The sequence below is a fragment of the Calypte anna genome, chromosome 23 (genome assembly GCF_003957555.1).
Source record: "Calypte anna isolate BGI_N300 chromosome 23, bCalAnn1_v1.p, whole genome shotgun sequence".
NCBI lineage: Eukaryota > Metazoa > Chordata > Aves > Apodiformes > Trochilidae > Calypte > Calypte anna.
Window position 1 is genome coordinate 4,169,239 of NC_044268.1, and position 12,681 is coordinate 4,181,919.

Sequence of the window (12,681 nt, forward strand, 5' to 3'; positions counted from 1 at the left end):
AAACCAAGATGTGTTTTTCCAGGGTCAGTGTCCTGGAAAATTCCCCTTGCAAGGTGACTCCTCAAGCTGTTGAGATCCAGCATCTGCAGGATTTTCCTTTATAATAATAATCCTGCTGGGATTTACCTAATCTCCAAGTGACTCATTTGCCTCCTTGTATCCCCTGTCCTAATTACCATAACTCTCCTCAGCCTCTGGCTCACAGCATCTCCCTGCACATCCACATTTGGTGTCAAGACCGTTCCAGCCCATTTTACTGCTTCCCTCGGCCTCCAAACACTCTCTTCCTCCCATTAATATCTCCCAAATACCTGAAAACCATCCCTGCTTTGTACAGGAACACCCATCCACTGACCAGGATGGCTCTGGCAGAGCTGGGCTCACTGATCCACCCTCCAAATCTTTCCTCTATTATTTCACATAATTTCCTTCAGGCAGTGACAGCCACACCTCCTGCTGTAGAGCGAAGGACAAAGTACCCCAAAAATGCTTCAAAAATCAGCAAATCCCTCCCCTGTGGTAACTCCCCCAGCACCTCCCAGCCCTGCACCTCAGGTGAGTGCTGAGTTCTGAGAGGGGCAACCTGCTCTGCCTTGGGCACCTTCTGCTACAGCAAAAGTTGCCAGAAATTAAGCTGTCTTCAAGGCAGAAGAATGCTGAGCAGGGACCAAGCTTCAGCCCACAATTCCCCTGTAGCAGAACCGTGCACAAAGTAAAAGGCATTAACAACACTTGTTCACTCGACATGAACCAAACGTGGCCAAACTCCCAGAAGAAGCTGCTGAAGCCAAGAAATTAGCAACACTCCAAGAAGAAGCATATGTTTATATGCACAATAGTGAATCATCCTACAATAGTTAACTACACACAAGAAAACAAAGGGGAAAATACCCTCAGCCTTCCTGCCTGGGACAAATCTTTATCAGGGAGCAGGCTGAAACACCAACAGAGAGGACTGCCTAGTGTGGGGTAGAGCTTTTGGTGTGAAAAATTGGTGAGCAGACACATGATGACCAACTTCTTCCCATCCCACCACATGCAGCTATCAAAAAAGGAAATCATAACATTGTAGGTTAAAAATCCATGACCAGAAAAATCTGCATTTTAACCATCACCAAGGGCACATCTTCCTCCCTGAGCATGGAAGAGGCAGGTCTTGAGCCTCACACTGAGGCCAGCTAAAATGATGCCTGGTTACCTGGTTTACCTGGTTACCAAGGCAACTGCCAGACATCCCCTTCCCTGTGCCCTCACTTGCACAGTGACTTTCCAACCTCATTCTTTCACTGGCAAAAGCAGGTCACCATCTGCTCCCCCTCCTGACTCTGGCTAAATGACAGTGACTGTCTCTGCAGGAGATCAAACATCTCCTCTGCAAAGCCCTCTCCCCAGCACAGGCTAGGGGGCAGAGATTCACTCTCCAAACCAGATGACCAACAAGGACAAGAGGAGGGGGGGATGAAGGCTGTCACAAAGAGGCCTGCAGGCTATGAAATAATGACCAGGAATGTCTGCCACATTCATCAACGTGCCCCCAGGAGACAGGAGATTTACAGTTTCCACTTACAAGGCAGGAATTCAACTTGCACGACTTCCAGCTCTGATTTTCCAGCCCAGGGTCCCCTGTGTCACCTCTCCTGCAGCCACTCTCTGTGGTGACAGGCAGGGCTGAGACCTCCACCTCTGCAATCCCCCCAGCCAGCCTCTGGAGGAGAAACCAGCAGGTTTTAAAATGCAGAAAGATTAGGCAAAAACCAGGCCCAGAGAAAAGCTGCCTTCCCTCTCAGGGAGCCTCAAGGGCTGGCTCAGTCCCACTGCCCTCCCTGCCATACCCACATCATCCCAGGGCAGGGCAGGCAGGTCCAGGCTGGAAGCCTTCCACCTCCAGCACCCTCTCCTTGGGGATAAAACATTTTGCTAAGTCCTTTTCCTGCTCTCTCTCACCTAGTGACCATTTCTTGATGTCAAGGTCCCCAGCAGTGAAGCTGCCCTGACAGAATCGAGCACTGGGATGTCAGCTCACAGCAGGGACTCAGATCCACATCCCAGACAAGTGCTCCATGCTCTTGGATACCTGGAGTCAAGATGACTGCTCTTGTTGACAGGGATCAGATTTCCAAGTGCTAAGTTTGCCCTCAAAGCACTGCTGCCTGCTCCTCCTGGGGGTGAAAATAATGCAAATAAAAAACCCCCGAGGTCAGCGATGCCCAGGGGCTGCACACTGTGTGACTGATGAACCACAGGACCCTCTTCCTCCTGGACAGAAGAAGAGCAAAGATTCCCACCTCACCAGACTGCTTGTAGATGGCTCATCCCCTGCTCCATCCTGCACAGTCCCTGGCAGACAGCAGCCCCCAGCACAGGGCTCTCTCCCCCTTCTGCAAGGGTGGGACAGGCAGTGCCAGCACCACAGAGGGATGGAGCTGCTGCAGATTTAACTCACCCAACCTTGTCCAGCTGCATTTCGCTGCTTTGAGCCAAAAATCAACATTCCCCAGCCCCCTGTCCTTGAACTAACCTGAGCCTTCGGGGGCAGGGCTGAGCAGAGGCCCCACTGCTTCATCTCTGCCTTGATGAAGCCATTTAATGCTGTGTGAGGCAGCAGCCCTCCTCACAGACACTTTGCATCCATCCCTGCATCCTGGCATGTCATGCTGGTTGCCATAGCAATGGACCCGTTTGAGGAAGGCAGGTTTATTATCAGTTTCTTTATTGAATAAAACCCTGGATGAAATTCTGTTTTCTCCCTGATGCAAAATGTCATGGATTTATGTCTGACCCTGCTGAAGCTCCCTTTGTATTTACAGATTATCCCGGCCAAATTTCAAAGCATATTTTCAGCCACTGCTGAGGGAGTCAAAGGCCCAGATCCAGTCAGGGCAGTGTCTGAATCCCCAGGAACAACTCACCCGAGCCCTGGGGTAAACCACAGAGAGCAGCATCCTGGAACAAAGCTCATCTGGACACTTCCCAAAAGCTCCAACAAACATGCTAACTGTTGCTAATTAAATGGCAATTGGCTGTCTGCTGCTATAGGAAAAAACTTTGCTACAGACCAAGGGGCCCTGAGATTAATCCTGTAGGACACGGAGCACTTTCTGCTGAGCTCTTCCATGTGCTCCCCAACAGAAGAGAGAGGCTACAGAGCCACCAGACACCCAGCACCACATGAGTGAGGCCCTCAGGCTGAATATCAGAAATGCAGAGCAGCAGGTTTATGAGTCAGTTCTAGGAATGTGAGAAAACTGGGTAGGAAACAGCTAAACAAACTGCAGAATTTTAATTTTTTTTTTTTAAAGCTCTCTGTGCTGTGGTGGCCAAGGACCCTTCCAGGCCAATTCTACTCTTTCCTCTCTCATCAAAAGCTCTTCAAAATTTGTTCCCATCACACTTTCAGGCTGATGCACTCTCCAGTGTGTTCTCTGAAATACAACAATGTGACTGCAGAAACACTCTGATGTTTTCAACAGGTCTTTAAAAGTCAGCTGGGAAACAGCAAGAAGGAAACCTGAGAGCTGCAGTAACGTGGCTGAACTGGGCTCCTCTCTCCCAGGACAGGAGATTCCCAGAAACACACATTAGCCTGAAAATCCCATTTCACTGCAGCCCAGCAAGCTGTGCCTTGGCAAAGAGCCCTTCCTGCAAGAGCAGGGATAGAGTCATAAAATCCTCAGGTTTCATCCCCGTGGAGTTTTGCAAGTTATTTGCAGAGCAGTCCATTCCAACACCTGGAAGAGCAGCCTGGCCTCCCTCGGATGGGCTTTGGGAAGTGCAGCCCACACCTGAGGAATCTGGTTGTGTTTCTGCCCCAGGTGCACAGGGCACAGCCTGGCCACAGCAACGCTACCAGATGGCAGCAACTCAGCTGAACGTTTAGGATGTACCCAGCATCAAAACTAAAGGAGTCTGAGCCCACAAGCCTCCCTGTTGGATACACACCATTTTGGACCACAACCAAGAAGTTATTTAGGGGATATCCTCTTTTCAGCCAGGAACCCACCCAGAATGGGCTCTGCCACCACCCCTGCGTCCACCTCACTTCTCTTAGCTAGCACAGACATCCCACTAAGGGACATCTAGGGACCTCAATGGTCTGGACCTGTCATGCTCAGCCAGGTGACAAATATGTCCTGTCCCCCTCTGGGACTGCATTCTGCTTGCAGGAGGCAGACAGCAGATGGGTAAGTCAGGCTGCAGCTGAACTGGGAATAGCATCAGCATCACTGGTAATCACAAAATATAGCTGCAGAACCCAGACAGGCTGGGATGTCACTTGGTGCACAGGGGATGGATTGTGTTTTTAATTACACTCTAAGTCTAAGGGCAACAAAGGCAGCCAAGTTAAAATACCTTTTGATCTGTGACACATCTCCTGTGGCTTGTACAGGGAGGTTTACAAAGATCAAGGAGTGGTACAGTCAGCACCCTGGTGAAATAAACCTCTCTCACAACATTCAGCTCTAGGGCCACCCCGGGATGATCTTGCCAAGAAAGGAAGGAGCTGTCTGAAGGAGTCAAAGTTTGCATTTTGCAAGCTCCTGCCCAGGGGCAGTCTGCAGCCCAGGGTCCCACTGCCCCGACTGCCAGGAATGACCACTGCTTCCTTTCTCCCCTGCACGAGGTGATGGAATTGCCCTGCCACACACGGGCAACACCAGCAGAGCATCTCCCCCCAGCATGCTTCAGGTGCAAGGGGCTCGTGGCCCTGGTGCACCCTCACGAGTGAGAGGAGCTCCTCGGGAGCATCACTGGTGTGGGGCACACACCTGAGATGTCCGAGGTCACCGTCCTCAGCATCACCAAGTGTCTGCCCTTGAAACAAACTTGTGAAGGGAACACGAATCATCTCCTGCCTGAATTCTGCCAAGGCATCCATCTAAAATCTCTTTGTCTCGCACCGAATGCCAAACACCCATTAAATGGACACCCCTGGTGTTTTATGACCCTTTTCTCACTCGAGAGGCAGTGCTGGACTCCAGGCTAACAGCAGACATTCCCCCTGAGCCTTCAGCTCCCAGAACCAATCTCATCAGTTTTCTGCCTCAGCTACACAGCAAACACGAGGGAGATTCGAGTTTATAACGCAAATTTTATGAAGCATGGAATATAACATCAGGATGGATCCACAGTGACAGGATGGGATTGGGAAGGCAGCATTGCAGAGCCCCGTACAGAGCCTGCTCTGACAGTCTCCAGCCAGGAAATCACTTTACAAGGCTGCAAATATATTTCTTCCACTTCTCCTGGGAGGTCCTGAAAAGGTACAGATTTAAACACCACTCCATTTCTACCGGGTATTGATCAGGTATTGGTGTTCTGGAGGAGCAGAGAGCTCTCAGCAATTAGGAAGAAGCTCTGTGCTGCATTAAGCCCTGCAGACAGCAGTCAGAAGCCCTCAAAGGCTGACTCAAAGAGCAATTGCTTTCTATATGATTGCATTTTCAATAGGACACTGATCTCTAAGAGGTTACATTTGTTCCCATCGTCAAAAATTGCTCAGAGGATGAACGACAGCCCCAGCAGTCAGGCAGAGAGGGAGATCTGCAAATAACCCCAGCAAAATGGGGCAGAGCAGCAGGGTGACTGTTGGCTTCGCCATAAGGACGTGGGAGGGAAGAGGCCACTCTCTTGGGAGCTGCCAGACTCTCAAAGCACACAATAAATGTGACCAGATAATAACTTCTGAAGTGTCAAGAGAAGGAGCTGAACCAAAGGACCCATCCCTCAAAGGACCCACCCTCATCTCACATCAAATTTCAGATTTGGGCAAGATGGTTCACACCACAGCACTCAAGCAGTGGAAACTCAAGATTCATAACCCAAGGTCTCCATCTGCTTGGACTGTCAATTTCCCCTGTCACCTGGGGCTTTGCAGGCTTATTGCAAGGAGCAAAACTGAAAAAGAAAAGAAGGAAATCCAGGGAAGGGTGTGAAGAGAACAGAAGGGTGTAATCAGTATGTGCAGAGATGGTGCCTTTGCAGAGAAGTGTTCTTAGACAGAGGTCCGGGATTCCAGACTTTAGGAAGCGCTAGAGATAAGAATTCATGTCCTTTCAAAAAGAAGTGAAGAGAGAGTTGCAGACCCCACATCCCAGCTCAGGTGATCAGCAGAATGTTCTGACCCAGCTCCTGCTCTTTGCAGAGAATCAGAAAACCAAAGGTGAGGCCTTGGTGGGTGACAGAAGAGAGCACAGCCAGCCAGACCCCTGGAGAAAAGGCTGAGATATTCCTCCCTCCAACTCACAGCTCCCTGTTACCTCCTTGCTGCCAGCCCAGATCACAGCCCCACTGATCACAGCAAAGGTCAAGAGAATGGTCTTCACCCAGCAGCATCACCCAGCACCAGTCCTGCCAGCAGCTCACACACCTCCTGCACTCAGCAGCTGTAACAAACCCGGGCACACATCCCCTCCATCAGCCACAGGCATCGTCATCCCCTGTGAATCCTCCCTCTGACCTGAATCACTCCCACTCAGCTTCAGTTTGGAAACCAGACCCAAGCTGAGGCCACTGAGGAGGTGATGGTGAGGGCAGCAAAGGGCAAACAGCTCCCATCCCACCAGGGCCCCCAGCCAGGACTTTGTGCCCAGCACTCAAACACCAGAGAGTCAGAGGACAGAAAAACCTCCCTGTTCACGTGGGCTGCTCCATGAGTTGCTTCCAAATGAACACGTTTCCAGAGCTCAAAGAGCTGAGCTGGAAGGGGCAGGAGGTGGCAGGGGAGGGTTGAAATCTGCTGAAGTGCTTTTGATGCCTTGATCTACCAAGGCAAGCGGCACGCACACGGATCGCAGAGACAGTGAAACAAATCTGCTCGTTGCTGTCTAGCTAAGAGGCATTTCTTTCATGCTACAGCAACTGCTTCCTGTAATCAATTCACCACCGAGGCCACTAGACAACAGAACATGTTTTTTTCCCCCAAACAAGGAGCTGATTTCAATTGTTCCGAAGGTAGGAACAGTCTCCTGTTATCCCAGAGAAGCCAGGACCCTGAGAACTGCCAGGAACCCCTCGGAGCCCCTTCTGCCCAGGGCCAGCTCTCTCCAGCCCCAGCATTTCTGGATCAAGGAGGACTTGGCAGCAGGCATCAAGAGAAAGCTGGCCCAGCAACTTGCTGAGTGAGCAGAGCCTCGACTGGGTGCAAGGCAAAGTGCAAGATGCCTGTGCTGAAGTCCAGACCCATTTGTATTCCACAGGACCCTCTCCTTTGCCTCTTAGCACCACAGATGATGGGGGCCCAGCTCACAAGCTGAGGCTGGGATCAATGCTCAGCATTGAAATGCTGTTTCTGCTGGAGCTCTGCCCTGCTGCTGAGGATGGGTTTTGCCACAGCCCTGGTTTGTTAGGCTGTGGGGAGCAAGGTCTGCACAGCACTCATCACATAGGAGCTGCGTTTCACAAGCATCCTCTCTGGAGGATGCAGACTGGAGAGCCCAGGAGCTTCAAGGCAGCTGGGCAGCAGCCTGGTGTCAGGAGACTGGCAGGTCATATCATGATATATCACTGCAGCACAGGCAGGCAGGTAGCAGTTTCTTACCAGAAAAGGTTTATGAAACTGCTTTTTAAATCCTGCAGGTTTTGAGCTGATCTGTTTTCTCCTTTTTTAACTCTGCCACAAAGGACTGGTAACTTCTTCTGCAATTCCTCAGCAATCCCTCTAGAACAAAGCACAGCAGATTTCCCTAATTCACATTACCAGCGCCATTTGCCTCATGAACCACAGAAGGACCACCTGAGATTAAAAGGAAAGCTGTTGCCCTTTGGGTTTTCCCCTCTCACAGCTGACATGATGCCTTTGCTTTTAGCCTCCTGCCTCCAGAGCCACGCAGAGTTTAAATCTGCTGCCCAGCAAACGAGCGGCACAGGCAAAGCCTCTCTTAAAAGTATAGAAAATCTATTCCCTTCCTAGGCTGTTAGACGCCATGGATAATTGATACATGACTCCATGAGATAAAGAAATAAACCATTCTTCCTTCTGGAGGCCCTTTCTGCCTCCAACTCTCAGAGCTGGGCAGCCTTTGACCTTGAGTTCTTGCATTAATGCCTGCACACAGTCAGAACAGGGATATCACACACGCACTCAGCTCATCTCCTGGGGCTTTGCTTTCTTCTGCCCCTGAATAATGGCAGCTTTGTCCTCTAGTAAATGAAGAAGCAGCCAGTTTATTGCAGGCCCAGCTTGGTCCCAAAGATAAACCCAGTGAAAAATGTCACCTGCTGATTTGATCCACCCCGTGTGCCACTTTAGCAGCTGCTCTATCCCAAACACCCATTATCATCAAACAGGTGGAATAATAGAAGTGTATACAGCACATATACATAAACATGAGAGCGAGAGGGAAGCTGGCATTTCATCTCACTGCCCTGAAGGCCTGGCTTAGAGAGCAGCTTTGTTTCAGAGCCACGACAGCCCAGATTCATAACGAAGCTCTGTCCCTGCCCCACTGGCACTGCAGCATCCCGGGGCAGAGCTGGACACGAGGTCCCCTGCAGACCACCCAGCAGAGCAGGACCCTCAGCAGAGGTGGGGGACAGTGCCCTGGCAGTACAGCAGAGCTGTCTCAGACCTCACTGTCCCAGGAGCTTCATGCATGTCAGCACTTCCAGCAGCTGTGGGGGCTCTGGCACTGTCCCCATTGTCACACAGCTGCAGGGCAAGGGAAGGCAGAAAAGTGCAAGTGCTGTTTGCAAAACAGCTGCCTCCCACCCCAGCTACCACTGGCACTGTGAGCCCCAGAATTAATTTAAAGCCATTTCCAAGCAAAGGCAAACTGTTTAATTCTGCTGCCCTTTGGCAACCCTGCTTTGATTTCTCACTGAGGTCCTGAAATAAATGGAAGGCTTGAGTTCAGCTTAGCAGAACACAAACAGGAAAGGCAGATGATAAATTATCTTTGCAGGCATGAAAGGTTCACCTGGGACAGTGCTATTACCTAGTAACCAGGAAGCAGCCACTGGTTATCAGTGTCTCATCTGGCTCCTGCCAGTGCAGCTTTCACCTGTGATGTGAGTGTGTGGGAGACAGCAGCTCCCTCATTACTGCAGCCTCACCCGTGGGGTGATGGTGAAGGAGTCGCAGTAGCAGCATCCTGAGACTTGGCAGCTTTCCCCAGCCCTCCTGAGGAGTTTAAATTTACTGTCATCATTAAGGACAAAGACGCAAATGTCAAACGTGAGGCATCCTGTAATGGATTTAACACAGGCTGGAGAGGAGTTAACTGAAATGCAGAGCATTTGTCTTGCTTTAAGTAATTATTCTTGCAGGAAGAATACCGCTACTGAAAGCGAGTCTGCTGTAATTTCTGTCACCTTCCTCCTGACCCCTTCTCCTACTTAAAAATTTCTGGCTAGCTTTACAGAAAGGAAAGCAAGACTGGCTCATTAAGGAAGGTACAAAGAATAACTACAGCAGGTTGGGATGGAGCCCACACAGCAATCAAAACAAGGCTTTGTAGTTAGCACTGAATTCCCGCTGTCTCAATTACGTTTGTGGAGCCTACCCCGTGCTGCACGCAGCTCTGCTGTGGGGAGAGGTTTCTTTGTGCCTTATTGGCTGTGTGCAGTGGTACTGGGAGAGCAGTTTCCTTGACAACATTTTTTTTTTAATGGAATCTTTTTTTTTTTTTTTTTTTTCCCCCCCCCCCCTACTCCCTGGCTGCAAGATCAGTCCTGGCTCTGAATCTCAGTTGCAAAGATACCACAAATACAAATCAGATTATATTAAAAGAAACACCCCAGCAGCCCCTCTGTATCACAAGGTCCCTGTCCCACGCAGCTAGCAGTGTGACCAGGGGTGGAGAAGCCAAAGCAACAGTCAGGCTGTCAGCAACTATCATTAAGTCATGCATGATGCAGTTCTTCCTCCAGATTTTTTTTCTAGTAGCCTGACATTTTATTACTCTTCATCTTGTTTTCACTGTCGAGGGAGAAGGGAAATCTATAGCTTATAACCCACCCCCCCACCAGCTATTCCAGCACAGGTCACCAAGCAGGTGCTCTGCAGTACAATTCATTCCAGCTGACTCCTCCAACCCACCAGCCAGCCCCAGGGAGCTCAGCAAATCTGCATTTTATCTCCCTCTCGCCTGATCTGATGGCAGGAGACCCACTGACTGGCTTACTGCCCTCCAGCAACAGGAACAAAAAAGCATGTCTCATTATTAGGGCTAGTCAGAGATCTCCCAGCAGAACAGATGCTCCCCTCCCTCTTCCAAATGCTGAAATGATGGGATGGAAGCGTTCTGCAGGAACATATCCACCCTATCATCCTTCTAAAAAACCAGGAGGCTCTCCCTGCACTCCGAGCACTTCCAGCTCGCAGGCAGCAAGGCTGAGCAGCAGCAAGGATTAGATGTCAACAAGCCACTGCTATTTTAACACTTCCCCCCAACCTCACTCAGCACCAGCCTGATGGGTTCTGCTGCCCTTTTCTCTAGGAAAATCTCTCCTTTCAGTCCTAAAGCCATTTATATTCCATGCAAGAACGTCCACTTCCCTTTTATTGTTGGAAACTGAAATCTGAAATGGCAATAAATCACAAAGTAGCACAAGAATCAGCCTGCGTGCAGAATTATCTGCAGCAAAAGGTACCCCAAAGCACTGAGTCCAGTCAGTTGGAATAACCAGCTCAGCAAGGCCGTGCCACCCAGCAAGCTAATGATCCAACAGCCTTCTGGATAACAAGGACAATAAAAAACAGAAACAAAACAGTAGCCCAGGAAGGTCACCAACTCCACACGCACAGCCTTGCCAAAGACAACCCAAGGGCTTTCTGAATATTATTTCAGCCCGGGGTTCATGCTGTGCTCTCCCTTCTCTGCACAAGACTGCAGATGTCAGTAGCCCCATCCTCCCTGCTTGGATGGGAGCAGGGGGCCTTTCACAACATCCTATCCTCCAACTGACTGCATGTGCATCCCCTCAGGGTGCTTGTCAGTCACAGAACTGTTTCAGTAAAGGGCTCCAGTCCTCAGCATTCAGCCCTGCTTCCCAAACCACAGAGGTTGTCCCACATCCTGGGCCCAGATTCCCTCCCTCTGCTGACTTTGTGCAGCCCTAAAGGAGTTATTACTCAGTGCTTTTGGATTCCCTTGCTGGACAGAGAAGAAATTATTCCTTACCTGCTCTTTTCCTTGTCTTGAGCTCTGCTAATCCATCCTGAGATTTGGATCAGGGATCCTCCTCTGATGCTGGCTCCTGATGTCCTTCATTTATCTCCATCCAGAGAGTTAAGCCCTGTAAGAAAGGGTAGAGACAGCCACCTCAAATTCTAGCTACCCTGCCAGCACCACTGCAGCCTCTGTCAAAAGAAAGCAGCTTCTCAAGCAACCTCTAAATCTCTCCCTCCAGCTGTAAGCTCCTGGCCAGTCACACCACTGCCCCCAAAGCTCCTGGTACCAACCACAGCCCAGGATCTGCTCAGTGGTCCCAAAGGAAGTGGAGCTCCTGCCTTGGGGGGTATGCAGGCAACTTCCTGCAACTGCACCAGCAGCTTTCCCAGAGAGCCAGGAACTTTGGGAGACTGCTGCCTTCTTTTGGTGCTGTCCCACCACAGGATCTAGATGAATATATGGCATGAAATGCAATTAAGATTTCACTTACATCACTTCATTCACTGACGATGGAGCTCCAGGTTCTGATGAAACAGGCAGTCAGAACAAGGGAAGATTGTTCTAGGATTTAGCCTCACCTTTTGGGTTTTGCAAAACAAAGATATAAATATTTAACAGAGGAGTGAAAAGGTAACACATAACCCTTGGATGGGCTGAAATGAAGGGTGTTTGGATACACTTGTGAAAAGCATTACCTGGTATCTCCTTTTGGGACTTCATCAGACATCAGCCCAGTTCTGGAGAGGATTCCCTGACATCTCCATTTTCATGACAGCACTACCTAAAACCCCCAACTTTGCACCTCTACAAATTGAGCCAAACCAGCCTCAGAACAGAGAGATGAACATTGACCAGAGCTAGTATAGAGCTTGGCTGCAAATAACCCTGTGCTCCACATGCCTCAGCTCAAGTGTCTTTGGTAGGGAACATCACAACCCAGCACAGTGACACTACACAGACCTAAGGAGACAGCAACTGTGATTAAAAGTAACATATTACTGCAGACCTGTTTGTTGACAAAAAGGTATTCTTACCCTCTCCCTGAGAAACATGTATTTAAAATGCTCTCTGCAAGCATTAAGGCAAAGATAAATGATTTATAATGTTTTAGCTAAAAGAATATGCACTTTTAGAAGTGCCAGCCATGATTCCTGCAGTTTCTTTCCCCGTGCAGAGTCCACTCTGCTTATCATTCATAATTGCTTCAAAAGCAGCATCTTAACTGGTATAAATATGATGTGATTGTGTTACCTCCACACAAAGTATCTGAAGCCACCGAAATGTTAGTGAAAAAAACTTAAAGAACTCAAATCACACACAAATCTCACAGCTCCAGTATTCAAGTATCTCAGGGTTTTGCTTTTGTTTTTTTTTTTTTTATACCAAGCAACCTTTGATTAGCAAAACATTTCACTTTTGTGCCTGGTAACCAAAAATGGTAGGAACTTGGAAAAACAAACAAAGCAAGAGCTTGGTGTTTAAAACCCCCCAGAAACTACAAAACAAAGAGGAGAAGAACTTCACAGTTACTGCTGCCAGTCTCACAGTCAAAGTGGTTTATTATCTCCTT